This window comes from Magnolia sinica, chromosome 14, assembly GCF_029962835.1.
Source record: "Magnolia sinica isolate HGM2019 chromosome 14, MsV1, whole genome shotgun sequence".
In the NCBI taxonomy this organism is placed as follows: Eukaryota; Viridiplantae; Streptophyta; class Magnoliopsida; order Magnoliales; family Magnoliaceae; genus Magnolia; species Magnolia sinica.
This window is the reverse complement of record NC_080586.1, coordinates 53,868,326-53,892,879: the sequence shown is the minus strand read 5'-3', so window position 1 is coordinate 53,892,879 and position 24,554 is coordinate 53,868,326. Positions and strand designations below refer to the sequence as shown.

Here is a 24,554-nt window from a genome sequence, read left to right as displayed (position 1 = left end):
CAATATCGCTAATGTAATTGCCAATATTTTCAACTATGTAAATTCTAGGTGTCGCATGTATTGTTGATGCATCAATATCGCCAATGTGTCACTAATATTTTCGACTATGTAAATTCTAGGTAATGCTTGTATCATAAGTGTATCGACGATATTTCAATAATATCGCCAACGTATTGATATCATCAAAATTTTGTTTATTAGAAAAAAATTATTTCAATTTTTCTTCCATAGGCACATGGTTGTATGCAGTGTTCAATTTGTCATTGATAATATTGATAATATCTCGATATTATCGATATTGCAACATGTGCGATATTGAGACCACAATCTTTCGTTTCCTTTCCAATTGTTGAAGATCACTTGGTGAAATATCATGTGTTGTTGATATTTTGCAATATCAATGGATGTTTAGATGGAAGGTTGGATGGTTAAATAAGCCAGATGGGATGGTTGACTAATTTCTTACAATAACACATGCTTTTAAGGCCCCATTAAATGGAAACATGTTATGTATGCATTCTTTTTGCAATTTTATTTATTTATTTCTAAATATGCAAATATGTAATTTTAACATCTCCTGAAGTTTCACTGAAAATTTCACCGTTTTTCCCATGTTTCTTTGCATTTCCGGTTATCAACGATATTATCGGTGATATCGATATTGTTTCCATATCCCTGGCCAAGCAAAACTTGTAGCAATACCGATAATTCGAACACTAGTGTCAAGTCAAATCAAAGGTCACTGTGTATGGGCGGCTATTGTGTATTTCATATGGGAAATAATGATTATTTATTTACTTCTATTTCCAGCCATAAATAAGAAAACAAACACCCCCTAGTAGTAGGACGGGTGGATGTATAGCCCCCAACTCGAGAGCTATTGTGTCTTGTCACCAACTTTTGCTCCTATATTTTTTGGGCCATCTAATACTTTTCGTTTACACAATTGAGCCAAATGGTCGCTAGTACTCTTTTGAATATTGAAACATAGTCCATTACAATAACACAAGTCTTTCGATCTCCGTTAGGCGGTAGCAAGGAACCAAGTCATGATAACATTGTGCATATTCCTCCACAGTAAGATTGTCTTGTCATAGAGTGAGAAGCTCCTCAAAAGAAGCCGAATAATCCAAGGAAAGAAATCTCTACTTCAATCTCACCTTCATTTTCTCTCAATTGCTTATGATAGAAAAGCCACATCGTTGTAAGTCTTATTCGATAGCGTACCACTAGTCTTGAGCCACACCCTAAAGTTTCAAGACAACAAAATATAGTTTAACGGCATCTTCCATTTTGCATCAGCGAAAAAACTGCTCCATTAACTTTTGCTAGTCATTGAACACCTTAGGATCTAGATTACCATCATAATTCAAAATCTCAATCTTGACATGCTTAGTAGGATCCACAATGCAAACATTCTGCCTCCTTCGAGATAATTTCGATAATGCAGTCAGAGATTGTTCGTTCCTCTTGCTCCTGGTTGTTATTGGATCCCATAGCTAGGTTAATACCCTTCCTCGTGGAATTCACCATTTTCGCTAAGATGCCTTAAGTCAACATTCTCGGATTCCAAGTCTTCCTCAAGGCCATCCATAAATGTTTGACACTTTCCATTGATTCCCTTTCTTTCTTCTTCAAGAACAACAAACTGTCCTTCCAAAGTATCTATTATGGCTGTATAATGAGCCTTTATATCGTCCAACCGTTTCATGATCAAATTAACAGCTTATTGCAAGGTCGATACAGTCTCATCCTATGATTCCGTAGCCATCCCACAATTATAAATCATCCCTCTTTTGGTGCTCACATGACAGCAAGTTTACACAAAATATGCGAGAATGGGTTTGGGTGGGTTCTTTTCTTTTATTTCCTTCTTCTTCTTCTTCTTCTTCTTGGTGAACGAAAGAGAAGGGAATGGTTTTGGTTTTTTCTTTTTCTTTTTTTCTTTTTTTTTTTTAAAAAAATAATAATAATGTGGTGTGGCAAAGGTTTCAAGAAAGGTTGGGTGTACGGTAGATAATGGGTTGTTTATAAGTTGAACAACAGGCGGGTTTAGTACTATTAGGATAGAGATAGGATGATGGCTTAGGTGAGATGAAGATTGTATATGGTCTCTAGTGGAAGGGCCGAATTAATAGGCTGGTTTAGAGAATTAAGGGTAGGTTTGGAATGAATATTGGGATAGAATTTGTAAAAAGAAGATGGGGAAGAGAAGAGAAAAGTGAAAGAGAAAATCCCAAGAGCAGAACTTGCTATGATACCAAAATAATGCAACTAGATCAAGGAAGAAACTAATTGCAATAAGCTTCAATGTACCGGACTAAAAGTTTGAATCGCAAAAGAGAAAAGATGCAATGATTGTGAGCAAGCTCAAAATCCTTTATTCTTTTATGAGAGATTATCACTTCCCTCTCTCCAAAACACTACCATAGAAAAATGAGAGAACTTGCTCAAAGAAAATATCATTCAACCGTGTCTTATTCCATAGGTCTCTACCTAGTTATAACGAGTGCTTACAAGATTTCCTCTTTGAGACAATCTCTAACATAATCTAAGGAATATAAAAATAGGATCCTTTGCTAGCCAAGATCTCCAAAATAAGAAAACGCTTAAACAAGAAAATCTGATCAACCTTATTTCCTAACAAAAAATTATTTTCTAAATATCAGAATATGAAAGCAAGGAAATTACGAACAAGGTAAAAAGGGGAAGTAGGCCTTTTCTTGTGGACATGTGTGGAGCATGCCCGTGTGGGATGTGCAGCAATTGCATCATCTTCATTTCTGGTAAACTCAATACAGATCACCATAGCCTACCCGAATTCAGATTGTCCAGTTCAAACAGTCAATCTAATTGATTGCAGATTGGCCAATTCAGATCTGCAAATCTAACACATTTCACTGGTTCTTTGAACTACTGTTTCTTGAAAATCATTTGAAGGAGGGATTGATTGCAATGCAATTGGGAGAAAAAAAAATGCAAATCTGCACCGTAACTTACTCAAATAACAACAGCTAAGGAATCGCAAAGAACGAGCAGAGATATACGAAGTCTCATTGGAATCCACAGAAGAAGAGAAGGAGCTTCTGTAATCTATAGTTTCAACATCAATCGAAAATTCTAACCTGAGAAACAGATCTGGACCGTTGGATCACTCAGCTTGGAGAAAGAAGCAATGCAGCAAGATCGGATGGCCAATTATTTTCGGACAAAGGCCCCCAGTGATGGATGGATGTCTCTGGCTGGAGCTGGATCTCAGACTGCTGTCCTGAACAGAACAAAAAGGAGAAAATGACGAGGGAAAAAAGCGGGGTCTTCTCTTCTTCTTGGCTGTTTTTTCTCGCTCCAATCGTCCCTGGAATTGACATGTAGCAACCGGGTTTAAATTGGGGTTTTGCAAATTAGTTCCAGTTTGATAATTCGACGGACTAGATATTCATAATGCCCCCTTTTGGTACTTATCGGTCGCGGATTGAGTATTGCCTGTGGGGTCCACTGTGAAGTATATGTTTTATCCACGTCGTTCATCCATTTTGACAGATTAATTTACGGCATGAGCCCGGAAAGGAAGCAAATTGAATACTGAAGTAGGCGACACCACAAAAAGCAGTAAAGATTGATTTCTTACTTGTGAAAACTTTCAAATGACCAATGTGATATTTATTTGCCCTCCAACGTGTTAACAAGGTTATATATAAGGAAAATATAAATATCAGCTTCATCCAAAGCTTATGTGCTCTTGAGAGTTTCAAGGGCAATACCCACTGCTGCATATGGTGGGGTCTGCTTGGGCATTCAATCTGCCTCCCTTTTTGGGCTGATACTCTAAAATAATACTCATGATTGAAACCTTCGTAGGGTAACATTTGATGTTTGTTTGTCATCCAACCTTTTTATAAACTCACTTAGGCATGGATGAAAGGAAAACATAAATATCAGCTTGATCCAAAAAGTTTTGGATTGGAAGAGTCCAATCCCCACCGATTCATGTGGTATAGTTCCTATTTAGTCCACTTGAGCCTTAGATCTACCTCCTCTTTAGCTCAGGCCTAAATTGATCTGTCAAACTAGAAGAATGGTGTGGATAAAGCACATATCAAAGTAGGCCCTACAGAGCCCTGACAGGATTGTCCGGCTCTAGTTAAGTCAGGATCATGGTCGGGGTAGTACCCAATCCACGCACCAAGAGTTGAGTTCACCCCTCATTTAGGTCAAAATTTGGCACAAAAAATTCCTATAGACGGAACCTATGTGGGGCTACAAAGATTCAAGTGACAAATTCACTCCATCCATCAGATTTTCAATACCTCGATGACACGGGATTCTAAAAAAGAAGTAAATGAATACTTCATGCTAGCGACACTTACATGAAACAGTGCGAATGGAAATGTCCACCCTTCCTGGAGCCAATCATAATATTTAAAAGCTAACCAAATTGTTCATGGTGTTATTGCCACTCAGATAAACTGTAGGCACAAATGTATCCAGATACAAAACTTCTTTGGCCCAATAAAACTTCCAATGGTGAGCATTCAATCGCCAATGTTTTATGTGATGTGACCTACAGGGGTGGCTTTGCCATATATATCTTTGTGGACCCCACACATCTTCTGACTATAAGAACTTCCTGTGGCGGTGGCACAGGCAATCGACATTCATCAAAATTAAGGGCACAGATTGGGTGGTTCCTGACTGGGGCCCACCGTGATGTATGTGCCTTACATCCATGATGTCCATCCATTTTGACAACTCATTTTAGTGCATGATCCCAAAAAGGAAGCAATCCAAATCTCAGGTGGACCACACAGTAAGAAACAATGTTGATAGACCACTAAAAAATTCTTGTGGGCCACGGAAGTTTTGGATCAAGCTGATACTTGTGGTCCCTTTGTCCATCTAGGTCCTTGTGACCTTATCAACAGGTTCCATGGCAAATAAACATTCAAGTGGCCCGTATGAGTTTTTAATGGTGGATATTCAGTCATCATTGTTTCATGTGGTGTGGCCTACCTAAGATTTAGATCTGCTTTATTTTTTGGGTAGGTAGACACCCCACTAATCAAAACACAACCATGTGACTTTGTACCTTTGGTGGCCTTGGATTCGAGCGGGTACACACGGCTAAAATCTCCAAATGAAGGCAACCAATGGTCTAGATTGAACCAGCTGAGTGCTGGCTGCCAAAGTGTCGACTTTTGCGTTGAGTGTTGGCTTTGCAGAAAAGAGGCAATGTTAACACCATCTTTGTGCAAAAGCGGGTGGGTTTTTTTTTTTTTTTTTTTTTTTTGCGGGTATTTATCCATTCGCTTGTCCAATCAGCGCACTCCAGCGCTTCAGCGAATCAACGCACTCCAGGCTCGGTTGTTCTTATCTCTTCAGCAGTCTTAGGCTCGGTTGCTTTTATCTCTTCAGTAGTGGTTTGGTTTGTCTGATCATGTCATTAATGTCAAAGCCCAAGGCTTAGGAGAACCGAGCATACTTAATCTTATCTATTCAGCCTTACGTATCCCTCTCCAATTGTCAATAAAAGGCACCCCACACTCACAAACGAAGGAGGAAGAGCTCATAGAGGAATTAGACCCAGAAAAATCAGACCCAGACAAAGTCTATGAAAAAGTGATTCTTAGACAGAGATAGAGACAAAGACTCTGACTCTTGTTCTCTCGATCTCTTCTATATATTCTATTTCAACTTCAAAGCTCACGTTGTATTCTTGATCTATCATTTTTAGTCTGTATATTCTAACTATATTACTTTGAATACTTGAGGCAGTAGGCTCTGCTTTGACATCATGTAAAGTATGCTCTACATTTGCTTCGGTTGAGAATCTTAGGTATCAGAATACATGATTTAAAAGAGTAACAAATAATCCTATGTTCTTTTTCTTTTCCGTACTTCTATAAAAAAACCCTCTCTACTGTTACCGTTTCGGTTTCAGTTGATCATCTAAAGCTTATATTTTACTGGAAGTTCTTTAAATTCCTTTTGAAAGTGTATAGCCTAGTAAAGTAAAGAATTTGTTTCACACGGGTGGTAAAAGTATGCCTAACCTCTTTTATTTCCTTAACTGAGGCCCTTACCCAGAATTCATGGCGCAAAATAAAACAGGAGTCATTGAAGTCCAGAATTCTTCAGTTTTCCCGATCTTGAGGAAATTCCATGGATTCTAGCTAGTTGTGGATTCTGGAGCCTTTTTTTTATGGCTAGTGGCAACTCTAAAGCAGTGCTTAATCAAAGCCATTCTATCAATCCTGTGAAATATATTGTACAACCAATAACCATATTCGATTATTGCAAACCAAGTGCACACCCCAATGGGCTCAGCATCTGAGGATACGAGCATACTGCATGGATTATGAATGGTATAAGTATAATTATTCGCTTCTCTTCTCAACCTCTCTGCAAGGTTTGAGTATTGAAGGTCTTATTTATGAGTTCTAATGGAACTGGATAGATTTTGGATCTAGGCTTTCATACGCCACTGCATGTATCAACCAAACACCTTAAATCATTAACTTCTATTCTCAACCCCTCCTCGAGATTCAAGTATAGAGGTCTTAGTTACATGTTTCATTGGACCTTAATATACTTTGTATCTGGGCCTTCACATGTTATTGCTTGTATTAATTGAGCATACAATATTCTAGGTTTACAAAAGACATATGCTTTATAATTTGTCTGGTATTCGATCATATCACATCAGAAATATGAGTAAATTCTAGCTATATCGATCACAGTGCACGTGCATGCACACACACACACGCACGCACGCAGGCACACACACACATACACACACACACACACATATATCCATCGTTCGACTTGTGCAACCATCAGACGGTCCGACCTAAACGCCCAGTGGGCAGCCCAGGGGAAAGTTTCCCTGAGCATTCATAGAATGATGACTCTGTTGGGGATGAGCCAATAGCCAAAAGCCCAACTTAAAATGCCGAGATGTACGTTTGCAATTGGAATAGTAATAATAATTGGGCTAATCATGTATTTATGGCATACGAGTGATGACGGGTGGCTAATTCTGGATATTGTAATATGAACATGTATCCTTTGTCGTGGTATGTTTCACTAGCTCCCAAACCACCAACAATCGACCCAATGTGTGTTTGTTAGTCACTTTATTACGTACTTGATGTATTTTCATTGGTAACTAGCCACTTGCATGTGGGTTATACCCCACTCGTGGGTTTTACCCAAAAGCCAGCTGGATAAGCATCCTCAGGTTTATGTACATTCATGGATCCACATATTTAAATAAGATTGTATCATGAATTATTTTATATGTTTTCGTGTTTAACTAAACTAATGTGGTGGTATGTAATCTTGAGGGGAATTTTGAAAATGAGAGCTTAAGACGTCCTAAATGGGGGTGAATAGGACAATGCCAAATAATTGAAATAAGTATTGAATATGTAAATAAAGCAAAGATCTCAATTACTTAAGTACTGAAACGTTAATTCCAAATAATTCGTAGGAAAACCTTCACCTAAAGTTTTAGGCAGGACAACCTTATTTCACAAATTTCTTTAAAAACAAAACCTCAAACTTGTAAGAGTAAATTAAAATATTACAACATTCACCACTCAACTGAAATTAAATATAATAATTCACCACGTATAAAATAAAAACATTCACCACATGACACAAAGGATTATGGTGGCTCGATGCTTTAAAAACAGCCACATCTACTCCACTCCCAAAAATACTATCCTCGTAATTTTAGCTTTCACTTTGAAAAAGTTTTCATAGGTTCACCTTAATAACCTTATACAATTCTTGTGATTTTCACAGGCTATCACAATCAAACCCAAACTGAGGTTTTCAGGCGATCTTAGATAAAAACCTAAACTGAGATTTTAACATGCTATCTCAGAAAAACCTAAAAGAGTTTAGAAGGTATACTTATCTTCACCGTAGAAGATGTATTAGAATCTTGTAGAAAAAAAAAAAAAAAAACCTCTTTCTTAAATGTAGACTGTTCTTTGTTCAGTAAAATAGAAAGGGTCTAGGGTTCTATTGATTTTAATTAAGTTAAACCCAAAGGCTACTTGAATTAATTCTCTTAGATCTCAAAAGAAGAGTATAATTTACTCTCTTTAGAATCAAACTTGAAAGATCTGAGATAAAGGGAATTTAAAAAAGCTATATAAATTAAATTATAAATACCATTCAATAACTTGCTAATAATTTGAGCTTCTCTCTCTCTTGCAGAAGGATTCAGATAATTAACTTGTGTAATTCGGAATGAGAGAGGAACTCAATTTATATGTAAAGAAGTTGGAACTTCGGCTAGCCCAAGATAGTTTTCGACTAGCCTTAGCAGACTAGATTCAATTCAACGAATTTTGAATTGCGCGGGATAAGATTTATCCAAAATTTAACTGGCCCGAGATCAACTTTGGCTGGCCGAACAGCACAGTTCGGCTAGCCGAATTTACCCTTCGATTGGCCAAATTTCCCTGAATTCTAAAAAGAGTTGTTGTTGGAATTTGATCCGAACTTTCTTGAGCTAGCTGAATTTCAAGCTCAGGCTAGCTGAACCAAAACTCGGGCTTGTCGAATTTACAACTGTAAGTGCTATATTGTATAAAGCACACCATTGTTTGTAAAATTTTATTTAGACAAAATAGCTTGAGTTATAGTCCGTCTAATTTGGATCAAGATGGAAAGTTCAAGTCTCAAGTCAGTCAAGTTCAACATCTACTATGGAGACCAAGCTTAAGTACAAGTCATGAAGTTGGAAAGTACAAGTTATAAAGTTGGAAAGTTCAAGCTAGTATTCAAGCTAAAATGATTTCAAGTTCTATTATACTTCAAGTAGAAAATCAAGCTCCACCTTTAATACACTTTAAGTTGAAGATCTACTATGCTCTATTGAAGATTTAAGAAGAAGAACAAGCGTCAAACTTCAAGGTCCAGTCTTCTTATGTATAATTGACCCTAGAAAGACCTTAGACTTAGGTGCTTTCAAAAGATAAACTTATATGAAATTTTATACTTTACTTAGGCTTTAGTTCGACTAGTCTAAGCTTTGGCTCGACTAGTCTAAGCTGTGGCTCGACTAGTCTAAGATAATCTTTGACCAGTCCAAGTTTGAAATCCGAAAAACGGATATTTCTAGTACTTTCTCGACCAGTCGAAGAGGGTCCTTTGACCAGTTGAGGGTTGCTTGACTCGAAGTCGAGCAACTAAAATTCGGCACCCTCGACCAGTTGAAGACCATGCTCGACCAGTTGAACAGGGCCCTCGACCAGTCGAAGAACAATTTTATCCGATCGTGCCCAAATTTTAAAATTTAGTTAGATCTTGGATTAGTTGAAGGAGACCTTACAACCTATAAATAGAGGCCTTCTCTCAATCCGAAATTACTCATCCAAGCTAGTGAAAGCCTTTGAAAAGGGAAAGCTCTCATTCTTAGGGGGGTGAATAGGACTATGTCAAATAAAAATGTAATGTGGAAAATAAATGCAAATAGCTGAAATAAATAGCAACCTCAAATGCACTAGTCTTGAGAGGTTGATACAAACATTGTTCTAAGGACAACCTTACACCAAAAACCAAGGTTTATGGTAGGACAACCTGATTTCTAGAACTCCGACAAGTATCAAAAACTCAAACCGATACAGAGGCAAAAGAAACAAATATAGCTATTACAACATTCATCACAAGTACATAAAAGAGATACAAGCATTCACACACAAATATCAAATACAACATCCACCTCAACTCCAACAATTATAGTGGTTCGGTGTGTACACCAACTGTTCACAAACAGCCACACCTACTCCACTCTTAATAACCACAACCCACGTGGTATTGGCTTTCACTATGAAAGAAGGCTTTCCAAGGTTCACCTTGAAACCTTTACAGACGTGTTTTTCAATTGGGAATTGGGTTTACACAATAAAAAAAAAACCCCACGCTGATATTTTCCTGGCCGATCTCAGTCAAAACCAAAAAGGAGATTTTTTTTTATGAATCTCTTAAACAAAATACAGAAAATTGTAAAAGTACTTATCTGAAGATTCTTCTTCGATGTAGCTGGTAGAACCGCTTCTTTGTAAATGTAGATGTTCAAAGTTCTATCTCACAAATGAAAGGGTTCTAGGTCTAGATGAATTTTAAATTAAATCCAACCTTTGGCTACTTAGATTCAATTTCTTGGATCTTAAAAAGGGTTAAAGCACAATTCCCTTTTTATCAAATAAGATTGAACAACAAGAGATCAAGAAATCCAAAACCAAAAAGTTATATAAAAGAATCTTAAATACCGTATAATACCTTCACAATAGCGGGGACTTATCTCTCAGAGAAGTGGCTTTAATAGGCTTAGAATGAATGAAAAAATCTGAGAAAAGTTCTCTATTTATAGGCTACAATTCGGTTCCCTCGACTGGTCTAAGGTTTCCCTCGACTGGTCCTTGCAGTAACCAATTTTCAAATTTTCTAGCGCGATCGGATAAAACAGACCCTCGACTGGTCAAGTGGCCCGCTCGACTGGATAAAAATCACCTTACTGGAGTTTGAGTCGAGCCCTGCTCGACTGGTCGAGCCAGTCTCCACTACTAGTCGAGCAGGGTGCTCGACTGGTCGAAGACCAACCAAACTTATCCAAAAAATTGAGTAAATTTTTGGACTGGTCGAGAAAACCCTGGACTGGTTTAGCCAGTGCCTGGACTAGTCGACCAGTGACTAGGCTAGTATAACATCCTGAATTTTTTCCAACTTGGCAATGGACGTCCTTGGACGTAGAACTGCCCTAAGACCTTATTCTATTGTAATTAGGACGTAATTTAGTTAAGTATTAATAGCTTGGATCACTTTCTATACAAACTACAAAGGCCCAAGTACCACCTCAGGCAAAAATCATCCAGGACCAAATCCTTTAAGAATTAGGTCAATATTAGCAAGTGCTAAACTAGAGTACTTATGAAATTAGCACTAATCATTTTGAATATGATCTGCAAGACCCAAACAGTGTAGTATCATTGAAGCTACATTACCCTGAAGTCTAGAATCCATCCCTAAACCCGGTTGCTCTCGGGAGCACACCAAAACTCCGTATCGGACCTGGACCGCACGTCGAAACTCCGATAACTGCAAAACTATACAGCTATGACCGCATTACTGGACTTGACAATCTCCTCAGAAATCAAGTCTTAATTATGTCTAGAAATGCACAACTTGAGCCTGGAGCAAAGTGTGTGAGGAACGTGGATATCTTTAGAAATAAAATTTGAATTTAAGTAATCTGAGTCGTGTCGCTTACGGGCCAAATATAAGGATTCAGACCATTAGAATCTGACCCAAATACACCCTCAGATCAGGAAAAATGTCCTATACATGGCAATGCACTTGTGGCCCTGATCGAGTGCTCGTGACCGTTGAACTGAAACTGGTCCGCCACAGTCGATCTGTAAACCCGATCGGAACGAAAACTCAGCCTAACCTAGATCCATGGTCAGGGAGCTTAAGTCCGACCGCACGTGGAAAAGGGGCCACCAGAAGTGCTCTGTTGGGCTGAAACAGACGCCCTTTGGATATAACCTAAGTATACCTTGGCCTTGGGGCCATTCCCATCAGTTCTGGGCCTATATAAGGGCCTTAAACTCTCTCTCTCTCTCTCTCATTCCATACGATTTTTCAACCCTAGGAGAGAGAAGAGAGCAAAGAGAGAAGGAAAGAGAGAGAAAGTGAGAGAGAAAGTGGGAGAGAGTTCCTGGTATCCGAGCCCATCGCTCCACGTGCTGAATCGACCTATCTGTATCGCTATACTGGTGATTCTAATTTCATTTTCGGGTAAGAAATCCTAACCCTAAACTGATATAGATATCCAAATAGAGCAATAGGTGAAATAGCTAACCTATTTCACGAATCAGGTAGCCGTTGTGCCGTAGACAAAGACTTAGCTTTTAAACTGAGTTTGATATGAGTCTACCGGCGAAAGGTGCAGACTATAAACGTATAGATTATGGTTTTCAAGCCTTTCAATGTCGGTTAATGATTTATTACTGACGTGGGTGCTATTTCACATGCCAAATGTGTCGTTTGTTTCATGTTTTAGATATGTATGAACTATATTGACTATAGTGTATTCTAGGTATTTGTTGAAATGATTGAATGCGTATAGAATTGGGATTCGTATTTGCCATGATTATTTATCATGGATAGGGGCTAGTTGCATTTGCAACAACTCCTTGGCGAAAGGATTCACCCAAATACATGTTATGACCGATGTACATCATGTATGTTGAAGGGTGTAGTTTAAGTGTTTGTTGAAATGACTGAATGAATATGAAATCATGATTTGTGCCTACCGTGGCTATGGGATGTATGTGTATGATGATGGTGTATGTGACAACTCCTTGTCAGAAGGATTTGTCTAAGTATATGTTAAAAATCAACATATGTCATGTATGTCGATAGGTGTAGTATAAGTGTTTGATAAATTGTCTGTATGAGTAAGTAATTGGTGAATTGTATTGTATATGGGCGTTGAGATAAGGTTCTCAACTACCTTAACTATGTGCATAAATCCCTCTATGTACCTTATATTATATTATCTGATTACTTATGAAATGCATATGTGTGAATTCATGTTTATATTGTATTTCATAAAATGCTTAAATGGTTATAGGATTCGAATTACTTACTGCTTGATTATCTGACATGAACTCTTGTTGGTACTGAGTGTGGTTGGGACTATGAAATAGTCCAGGCAATCGATAACAGGTTCTGATTTAGTGGCTGAGGTTGTTTTCTCCCACAGGACGTGCTCGATGAGCCCGAGCCGTACTTCGGTTGTCGACAGTGGTTAGGCCACACGGAGTGCTCGTACACTTCATGTCAATCAATTTGATGTGCGCTCATGCTAGTCGAGCTCGTCAAGTAACCCAATTGACCCGATGTATGTTTACCATGTATGGACGCTACTGCTTGAACCTATGGTACTAAACTTATCAGTGGAAACCCCTTTAACCTTGGTACCTCGATCCGCTAAGACTCATGAGCCGGGCATGGTGGTATGGGATACCGTGGTCGAGCTGTTGGCCTACGCTGGGGTGACGAGCCTTCCCGTAGTGACCAGTGAACAACCAAACTCGTGAGCCAAATACGGTGGTATGAGACACTGTATTCGAGCTGTCGGCCTACCCTTGCATAGCCTCGCTATGGTCCTCAGTCGGGTTGGTGATGAGCCTTCAAAAATAGACTGCCAGTTGGTAGGGTGTGAGTGGTAGTGACCTCGAGTGTACTCTGAGACTGCGTTGAGGTGACAAGTCTTTCCGTAGCAACTAGAGTACAAACTAGGCCTGCACTGATAAGGTGACGAGCCCTTTGCAGTGACCTAGAACCGCAACATCATATGAGAATTGCTAGGACTGACGACCCTAGAATGGATCATTGTTTGGGAATTGATATAAGGGAGGTACCTTAACTTCCCAATCCTGCTGTATAAAAAGGACTAATAAGAACTTGGTAATCACGTTCATGCACCGCACTGCATGAGCCGTTTGAAATTGGGCAGAGCACTGAGGAAGTGACTGACATGCCCGACCGTTAGATGAAGATCGCAGAGAGAGTGCAGGAGAGGGCATGCATCATTTATACATACCATTCTTGCATTAATCAGAGTACCTAGGGATGTTTGATTGTATTGTTTTATCATTGCTACTTGACTGAATTGATAACATGTTAACCTTTGATTTGTTGTTCCACTGAGTTGATCACTCACTCCCACGTTATGGGACGGTGTTTTAAACACCAACTAGACCCTGTTGTAGATTTAGATGATGGCGTAGCCTGCGAGGCGGAGCCGGACTTTGAGGATGATGAGGAGGCATTCTCATATAAGCAGTACTCAGGCGGGTTTACATAGACCGTTCTGATCGGCGGGGCTTCAGGGTTATATTTGTAGTGAACTATTACATTTTTGTCATTTTGTATTTTGAAACAATACATGTAATTATTGACCTGGCAGTGCATACATACTTTGGGGACCTATATTGATTTATAAAGCTATACATATTTGAGTCAGTCTTCCGGTTACGTATTACAACTGTCCCTGGATTATGTTTTGCTCATTTGGCTTAATCTTATTCATGTTTTATACATTAATACAGACAACATTTAATCATCATTAAATATGTTGCATTAGTGATGCATTGGAACTCGGGAGTTGGACTTCTACTCGACCTCTGATTTTTAGGGCATTACAAGTTGGTATCAGAGCATGATTTGGATTAAACTGGACCTGGGTTATGGTCACACGACGTATGCTGATGCATTGAGACCTAGGCGGGTGCGAGAAAAATGTAGAGACAAGCTTAGGTTGTCCAGTTTCGCCAATTGGCAAAATTTACCGAAAACGATCGTTGAGATCGGCTCTATACACATCCGTGATCGCTTGAGTCAACCCCAGACCACTTTTAGACCATTAATCGAAGGGTTTAGACCATGATTTACCTAATCCTGGCCTTCAACAATCAAGAAAATATGAGGTTACATCAGAAATTATTCAAAATGACCCGAAACGACTCAAAACGGAGTCAGGGGCCAAACGGAATACTTCCAGGGGGACCCAGGGTGGGTCCCACATATTTTTGGAGTCTATGGGGTAGGAGGACCTCACCCCATCTACGAGCCATCGCCGGACAATCCAGAGACCAGCGAGGACCTCGCCGGTTCCGCGAGGCCTTGCCGGCTGGCGGGCTTGGCCGGGCGGGCCGGTTCGGGCCGACGCCCCTAGGGTGCTGTGTGGCCCACTGATGCATGTTGGGTTGATTTTAAACCCTCCTAACACCCCTTCCCTTCATAACCTACCCCTCCAAGCTTTCCTTTTCCTTCAAAAACTTTTGTATCTCTCTCAAATCTCTCCTCCCTCCACCCATTTCATCATTTTCCTTCAACACATACACCCTTCCACCGTTTCCCATCAAAACCCACCTTCCATCTTTTTATTTTTCCCATTTGTTGAGCTTACAAATCCTCTTTGTAGCTCAATATTCCAAAGACCAACAACTCCTCTTCTACTTTCTTCATTCCTTCTCATTTTGAACACACAAATACCATTGTGTGCTTCAACAAGCTGTGGGAACCCATTCAACCATCCCATTTCCCTAATTTCTTCCCTTTCCATGGCCTTATTCGAGCTTGTTACGGCCATTTTCTCGATTTCCCCTCTTCTTTCTCTCATGGGGAAGAAGAGGACTCCTACGGATGAGGCTAGGCCTAGTCGCCCTACTCGTTCAAGGAGGCCTAAAGGCACCGCTATTAGTGCTAATATTGATCGAGAGATACAGACCAAGGGGTTGCTTGATCCCTAGGCTCCCCTCGAAAGGATCCTCCTGACAGATATGTCTCATGGGAGATTTTAGGGTCACAGGATCCTCTTTGAAGCTCATGTGGATGAGAGGCTCTTTGGGCAGCATCTGGTGATGGACCGCCTGGTCGACGCCGGGTGGGGTCCTGTGTTCGAGGGTGAGTACTGTGCAAATGTGGGCACAGTCCGAGCCTTCTACGCCCACATTCGAGAGCCTACGTTGGAGCCCTTGCAGTTCAAGATCCTCGTTGGTAGAGATCGGGAGGCCACAATTGATGCTGGGTTGATAGCTTGGCTTATGAAGATGCACTTGGCGAAGTGCATACAAGCGAGAAGAATTTGAGGAGCGCAAGTGAAAGGGACCGCCGCACGCGATTCCTTTGTAGACAACTGGCCCACTGGAATCCAAACAACAGCCTCCTAATGACCAATATGACTGATGACTTCTGCCTGCTCCACCACATCTTCACATACAACGTGTACCCTAGGTGGAGCAACCGCAGCGAGTGCACCCGTCTGATGGTAGATTTTCTGTACCAAGTGGGGCAGGGAGAGAAGTTGTACGTGCCTACGCACGTTCTACGACAGATAGTTCTTACCGCACGCTCCACTAGAGCATCTGATTCGCTCCCTTTCGGTCGACTCATATGCAATATTGCACGTGAGTTTGGCTATAGACTTGGGGTGGAAGTGCTGGTGCCGACCCATTACATCAACGAGACTACTCTCAATTAGATGAAAATCGGGCCACGGCAGCGACAAGCTTGACTCGATGAAAGTGAGGACGAGATGGCCAGTGAGGAATATGAAAGCGAGGAGGAAAGCAGAGAAGAGATAGAAGAAGAACAGGAAGAAGAAGTGGAGGCTCAAGACACGGATGAGAGCTCCCCACCTATGGCAATGGAGCATGACCCTGATCGGGCTGCTCGGGAAGCCCGCTTAGCTCGACTTGAGGAGGGCCAGGCTACCTTGCGACAGGAGATTATCGATGTCCAGGCCCTTGTGAAGCACAAGTTTAAGAAGGTGACCCGCACCTTGAAAGCTATCCTGTGTTGCCTGCAGGATAAGGGCGCCCCTCCTCCGTCGCCAGACTCAGATGTCTAGGCATCCATGTCGTTGCCCAGTAGTTTGCTTTGTTGCTGTCTTAGAATGTCTGTGTTTCAATGTTTAAGAGCTTAGTAGTATCGTAGGTAAATATTATGTTTATGTTTGTTAGTTGTCCTAATGTTTGCAGCTTTACTTGTAATAGCTTATATGCGTTTCCTGTCATGATTCATGTAATATGTATTTCATGTATTGTGACAATTTTGGTAAATGAAATGTATATAGTTTCTTTAAACTGTGTGTAAATGCTGTGTGGTTGAGGTTGTGGGCATGCTGAATTTGACCTGGGTTGCACCTATGTTGTATATAGGGAATGTCGCCTAAGGCCACACGGAGTACAACTACTCCCAAGTTAAGACTAGGATACTGGTTATACTAAGGAATGTAAAAGACTGATTATGCTAAGGTAATGGAAATATAGACTTAGTTGTCATGATTAAGTTAGAGTGAGACCTCGTTCCTTCGTTGAATTCCCTTAATACTTATAGGCTTCTTTAATAACTCGTAGGAAGCTTGCTTTGATTCGAAACTAGTCATACTCTGAGAACAATTCATTGGATTGAACGTTAGGTCAAATCAACACACCCCCTAGAATTGCCTTCTCAAGGACTTGATACACTCGGAAACACGGAGTAGAGGAACTATATATGAGCGAAGTATTCATGGTTTAAATCGAATTTTCAATCTTGGTAGTTGCCCATGAACTCAATGCTCTGATCAACTAGAAAGTCGGGATCAACTAGGATTAAGAACTGATACGACAAACTTTCTGTCATAGCTAGGCAGAAGGTCCATGTATCCGATTCAGACCCACCACATAACTTTCCTTCCGTGTTGGCCCAACCACTTACAACCACAAGTTTCATACTTCCTCTTTGAGAGGTGTTGAGAATATATAACCAATAAAGATTTTTCCTTTTAGGCCCAAGAAATTTCTTAAATGGGCAACAGACAGTTAGGAATTAGATCCCGAATCACAGACCATTCTGGCCTACATATGAACTTAGAAGGATAGTCTACCCATTAACCTGTTTTATCCAACTTCCTTATGTACTACCAATGTATAGATTATCTTACGGTATTGAACTGGACATGATTAAAGAGGGTAAGTCAGGATCGTAGCAAAAGTTCCTTCTTGGGTAGAATTAGACATCTTGCCACAAACTCACACCTGCCCCTGGAATTAACCACAACACCCATCGTTTTAGCTTCTTTCTATAACCATAAGTACCAATACCATAACACACATCATCGATGGAAGGAAGACCAATGTAATGGGGATCGTATTCCATTTCATGTCAAGGATAGGTCCTAAATTACACCTTGTTCTGACATACGGATTAAGACATAGATCCTTGAGCCTTGAGGGTGAAAATAATTTTTAAGGGGGGTAGAACATTGTGAGCCCAATCCAGTTAGGTCAGTTAATGCTTCTATTTAATCAAAGCGGCACAGCGGAAGTGTGGTTGGCCCTTGCCCCACTGGCCCAGGATCGAAGGAAATTGATCCAGGTTAGACGAAAGGATAGGTCACTAAATGGACACTAAATAGGATCTGAACCTTCTTATTAAAGAATAGGCTTAATAATAGTTACGAGTTAAGTCACAATAAACAAAGTTAGTGTATCCGCAAATGTTAATAGAAACCTTAGCCAATTCTATACTATTAGAAACCTCCTTAGGATGATCTATTACGATATTGATTTACCCCTTCCTCAGATATAGATTAAAACAAGGACTCTCTTAGACCAAGACCTAAAGGGCAACCTTAGAAATAGAAATAGGAAATTTGAACCTTTCAGTGATGGGCATTCCCTGAGCTTTTAGAGTGATCGGACTACGGAGTTATTGAAATATACAACTGCGAAACATTCGCGGCTTGACCCAATTCTCAATCCTGGGCGACTACCAATGGACTCACTGCTTTGACCGAGCAGAAGACTAGGATCCACCAGGACTAAGAAGGGATACATGAGCCTTCTACCCTGGTCAGGTAGATGATCGATGTATCGGTATCAAGCCCATTATAACTGTCTCTCCGTGTTGGTCGACCGTTGAAAACAAATATCTTACTCTAAATAGATGGGAATCATCGTCAAGACTCCAAATAGGAAAAGAAATCGTTATAGCAAACCATCAGGATATAAGTAAAAGATAAAGAAATAAGTTTTTAAGGGGGGTAGAGACTAAAATGTACCAAACTAGCATGGACAATGTACACCCTACCATGCATATAAACTTGAAATAAATAAAACTTAGGCAAATGAAATAATCAAATCGTTATTTATTCCTCTTAGGCAATTTTGGGGACGAAATTGGTTTTTAAGGGGGGTAGATTGTAACATCCCGGATTTTTCTTAACTTGGCAATGGACGTCCTTGGACGTAGAACTGCCCTAGGACCTTATTCTGTTGTAATTAGGGCGTAATTTAGTTAAGTATTAATAGCTTGGATCACTTTCTATATAAACTACAAAGGCCCAAGTACCACCTCAGGCAGAAATCACCCAGGACAAAAACCTTTAGGAATTAGGTCAATATTAGCAAGTGCTAAACTAGAGTACTTATGAAATTAGAACTAATTATTTTGAATATGATCTGTAAGACCCAAACCGTGCAGTATCATTGACGCTACATTACCCTGAAATCTAGAATCCATCCCTAAACCCGATTGCTCTCGGGAGCACACCGAAACTCCGTATCGGACCTGGACCGCATGTCAAAAGTCCGATAATAGCAAAACTATACAATTATGACCGCATTAATGGACTTGACAACCCCCTCGGAAATCAAGTCTTAATTGTGTCTAGAAATGCACAACTTGAGCCTGGAGCAAAGTGTGTGAGGAACGTGGATATCTTTAGAAATAAAATCTGAATTTAAGTAATCTAAGTCGTGTCGCTTGTAGGCCAAATATAAGGATTCAGACCGTCAGAATCTGACCCAAATACACCCTCGGATCAGGAAAAATGTCCCATACATGGCAATGCACTTGTGGCCCTGATCGAGTGCCCGTGACCGTTGAACTGAAACTGGTCCGCCACGGTCGATCTGTAAACCCGATCGGAACGAAAACTCAGCCTAACCTAGATCCATGGTAAGGGAGCTTAAGTCCGACCGCACGTGGAAAAGGGGCCACCAGAAGTGCTCCGTTGGGCTGAAACAGACGCCCTTTGGATATAACCTAAGTATACCTTGGCCTTGGGGCCATTCCCATCAGTTCTGGGCCTATATAAGGGCCTTAAACCCTCTCTCTCTCTCTCATTCCATACGATTTTGCAACCCTAGGAGAGAGAAGAGAGCAAAGAGAGAAGGAAAGAGAGAGCAAGTGAGAGAGAAAGTGAGAGAGTTCCTGGTATCCGAGCCCATCGCTTCACGTGCTGAATCGACCTATCTGTATCGCTATACTGGCGATTTTGATTCCATTTTTAGGTAAGAAATCCTAACCCTAAACTGATATAGATATCTAAATAGAGCAATAGGCGAAATAGCTAACCTATTTCATGAATCAGGTAACCGTTGTGCCGTAGACAAAGACTTAGCTTTTAAACTGAGTTTAATATGAGTCTACTGGCGAAAGGTGTGGATTATAAATGTATAGGTTATGGTTTTCAAGCCTTTCAATGTCAGTTAATGATTTATTACTGACGTGGGTGCTATTTCACATGCCAAATGCATCGTTTGTTTTGTGTTTCAAATATATATGAACTATATTGACTATAGTGTATTCTAGGTATTTGTTGAAATGATTGAATGCGTGTAGAATTGGGATTCGTATTTGCCATGATTATCTGTCATAGATAGGGGATAGTTGCATTTGCAATAACTCCTTGGCGAAAGGATCCGCCCAAATACATGTTATGACCGATGTACGTCATGTATGTTGAAGGGTGTAGTTTAAGTGTTTGTTGAAATGACTGAATGAATATGAAATCATGATTTGTGCCTACCGTGGCTATGGGATGTATGTACATGATGATGGTGTATGTGACAACTCCTTATCGGAAGGATTTGTCCAAGTATATGTTAAAAATCAATATATGTCATGTATGTCGATAGGTGTAGTATAAGTGTTTGATAAATTGTCTGTATGAGTAAGAAATTGGTGAATTGTATTGTATATGGGCGTTGAGATAAGGTTCTCAACTACCTTAACTATGTGCATAAATCCCTCTATGTACCTTATGTTATATTGTCTGATTACTTATGAAATGCATATGTGTGAATTCATGTTTATATTGTATTTCATAAAATGCTTAAATGGTTGTAGGATTTGAATTACTTACTGCTTGATTATCTCACATGAACTCTTGTTGGTACTGAGTGTGGTTGGGACTATGAAATAGTCCAGGCAATCGGTAACAGGTTCTGATTTGGTGGCTGAGGTTGTTTTCTCCCACAGGACGTGTTCGATGAGCCCGAGCCGTACTTCGGTTGTCGACAGTGGTTAGGCCACACGGAGTGCTCGTGCACTTCATGTCGATCAATTCGATGTGCGCTCGTGCTAGTCGAGCTCGTCAAGTAACCTGATTGACCCGATGTATGTTCACCATGTATGGATGATACTGCTTGAACTAAAGGTACCAAACTTACCAGTGGGAATCCCTTTAACCTTGGTGCCTCGATCCGCTAAGACTCATGAGCCAGACATGGTGGTATGGGACACCGTGGTCGAGCTGTCGGCCTACATTGGGGTGACGAGCCTCGTCGTAGTGACTAGTGAACAACCCAAACTCATAAGCCGAATACGATGGTATGAGACACTGTATTCTAGCTGTCGGCCTACCCTTGCACAGCCTGGCTGTGGTCCCTAGTCGGGTTGGTGATGAGCCTTCAAAAATAGACTGCCAGTTGGTAGGGTGTGAGTGGTAGTGACCTCGAGTGTACTCTGAGACTACATTGAGGCGATGAGTCTTTCTGTAGCAACTAGAGTACAAACTATGCCTGCACTGATAAGGTGATGAGCCCTTTGCAGTGACCTAGAACCGCAACATCGTATGAGAATTGCTAGGATTGACGACCCTAGAATGGATCATTGTTTGGGAATTGATATAAGGGAGGTACCTTAGCTTCCCAATCCTGCTGTATGAAAAGGACTAATAAGAACTTGGTAATCACGTTCATACACCGCATTGTATGTGCCGTTTGGCATTGGGCAGAGCATTGAGGAAGTGACGGGCATGTGCTACTGTTAGATGAAGATCGTAGAGGGAGTGCAGGCGAGGGCATGCATCATTTATACTACCATTCTTGCATTAATCAGAGTACCTAGGGATGTTTGATTGTATTGTTTTATCATTGCTGCTTGACTGAATTGATAACATGTTAACCTTTGCTTTATTGTTCCACTGAGTTGATCACTCACTCCCACGTTACGGGATGGTGTTTTAAACACCAAACAGTCCCTGTTGTAGGTTCAGATGATGGCATAGCCTGCGAGGCGGAGCCGTACTTTGAGGATGATGAGGAGGCATTCTCATATAAGCAGTACTCAGGTGGGTTTACATAGACTGTTCTGATCGGCGGGGCTTCAGGGTTGTATTTGTAGTGGACTATTACATTTTTGTCATTTTGTATTTTGAAACAATACATGTAATTATTGACCTGGCAATGCATACATACTTTGGGGACCTATACTGATTTATAAAGCTATACATATTTGAGTCAGTCTTCCGCTTACATATTACAAGTGTCCCTAGATTATGTTTTGCTGATTTGGCTTAATCTTATTCATGTTTTATGCACTAATACAGATAATATTTAATCATCATTAAATATGTTGTATAAGTGATGCATTGGAACTCGGGAGTTGGACTTCTACTCGACCCCCGATTTTCAGGGCGTTACAACTAGTCGAAGCAAAGCCTAAAATAAGTACAATGACCCAATTTGAATATGTAACATTAATGACCTATGCCTAAGGTCTTTTTAGGGTTATGTATACCTTAAATGTCAGCATTGAACTTGTAACATTGGTCGCTTCGGTAGATAGTATACTTGGAAGTACATGAAGCTTGATCTTGTATGTTTTAAACTTGAGCTTGAGCTTGTATACTTGAGCCTTGAGCCTGAGCTTGTATACTTGAAACTTGATCTTGAGCTTGTATACTTATGCATTTGGACTTGAAGTCGTACTTGCACTTCTTGAACTTGAACTTGTTCTAGCAGTTGAATATGCACATTGACTTGAAGTTGTCGTAGCACTTGATGTTGATGTAGATGATTTGAAACTCATCTTCGTATGAAGGTGAGCTTTCCACCTATCAAAACAAGTTAATCACTCCAAAGTCATTTGACACTACAAAATTTGACAATACAGGGTGCTAGATCTACAACATAGCACTTACAACCTTCACTAAGAAAGAGAGAAGTCCCCACTATCTTTATGCTATTGCACGGTATGTTAATATTTTGTTTAAATAACTTTTTGCTTTAATTCCTTGATCTCTTTTCATAAATCTTATTCTTTAAAGAGAGTAATTGCTTCTGTTAGAGATCTAAGGAATTCAAGCAAGTAGTCTTTGGTTTGAATTAATTGAAAATCAATCTAAAACCTAGAACCCTTGTTTGTGTTACTGGACATTGAATGTTCTACTTCAAGCAAAGTGGTTCTACAGGCTACTTCAAGAGATTTGTCTTCAAGAAGAAGATAAGTAAATTTCTATTTTCTGTATTTTTGGTTTCTTTAAGATACCCAAAAAATCTCATGTATTGGTTTTGATTGATATAGCTTGAAAATCTCAGCATGAGGTTTTTGTTTGTGATAGCCCTTCTAAAATCACAACTGTATAAAGTTTTAAGGTGAACCTGTGAAAACCTTATTTTTACTGAACGCCAATATCACGTGGGTTATGATTATTGGGAGTGGAGTAGGTGTGGCTGTTTGAGAACAGTTAGTGTACACACCGAACCTCTGTAACTCCTGGTGTTTGTGGTGGATGTTTAATTTTTGCATATGTGGTGAATGATTATTATTTATTTATGCAAATGTGGTGAATGCTTGTAATAGATAACTCTCTTGTCTCTTACTTAGTTTGAGATCTTAATCCTTACAAATGTTCGTGAAATCAGGTTGTCCTACCTAAAACTTTATTTTTGGTGTAAGGTTGTCATATGAACTAAGTTTGAATTAATTTTTCAATACTAATGCTATTGAGATTTTTGATTAATTTTGATTTATTTATTATTTCAGTACTTTAAGTTTTTATTTGGCATAGTTCTATTCACCTCCCCTTTAGGACTATTAAGCTTGCACTTTTCAAGTGGTATCAAAGCTAAGTTGCTCATATTTTTGGGATTAAGTTCCTTGAGTTTAAAGATCTTAAGCTTTCATTATGTCAAATTTCAATAACTTGTCTATTGCTAGGCCACCACATTTTGATGGCTCTAACTATGCATACTGGAAAGCCAGAATGAGGATTTTTCTAAAATCCTTAGATGAAAACATGTGGCAAGCCATTGTAACTAAATGGAAACCACCTATGTCTGAAGTTTTAGGAAGTGATGGAACTAAATCTTTGAAAGAAACTCCATTCTATTTATGGAGTACACCTCAAAAAAGTGAAAGCAGTGCAAATGCTAAGGCCTTAAATGCCATTACTTGTGCTCTATCACCTGATGAATTTAAAAGAATCATTTCATGTGATACAACTAAACAAGCCTGGGATATTCTTGAAATGACACATGAAGGAACTACTATAGTCAAGAATTCAAAAGTTCAAATCCTCACTATAAAATTTAAGGAAATTCGTATGAAAGAAAATGAAACTTTCATAGACTTTTATATGAAATTAAATGATATTGTAAATTCCATGTGGGGTCTAGGAGATGGATCCCAGAAAGCAAGGTCTGTGCTAAAATACCGCGTTCTCTTCTTGAGAGATTTAATTCCAAAGTAACTGCTATTCAGGAATTAAGAGATACTGATCAAATAAAGGTTGAGGAGTTAGTTGGTTCTCTCCAAATATATGAGTTAAATTTCAAAGCTCCTAAAGGTAAGTCCATTGCTCTTAAATCATCTAAATTTGTTTCAAAAGATAACTGTGTTAATTTTGATATTGAAGATACAAAAGATGATATGACTTTACTTGCTAAATTTTTTTACAGAGTTTTCAAAAA

General features: G+C 39.7%; 1 protein-coding gene across 3 annotated transcripts in view; it reads right to left on the bottom strand.

The window, feature by feature from the left end:
- LOC131225668 (acyl-CoA-binding domain-containing protein 4) overlaps positions 1 to 3,419 on the bottom strand; it is a 37,578-nt gene extending 34,159 nt beyond the window's left edge. For 2 of the 3 annotated variants that reach the window (XM_058221234.1, XM_058221233.1), the window contains exon 1: positions 3,126 to 3,418. The gene's annotated coding sequence lies outside the window, so the exon portion shown is untranslated. Of the gene's footprint in view, positions 1 to 3,125 lie in introns of all 3 variants that reach the window. The other variant, XM_058221235.1, reaches the window with a different exon arrangement.
- Positions 3,420 to 24,554: the final 21,135 nt, after the last annotated feature.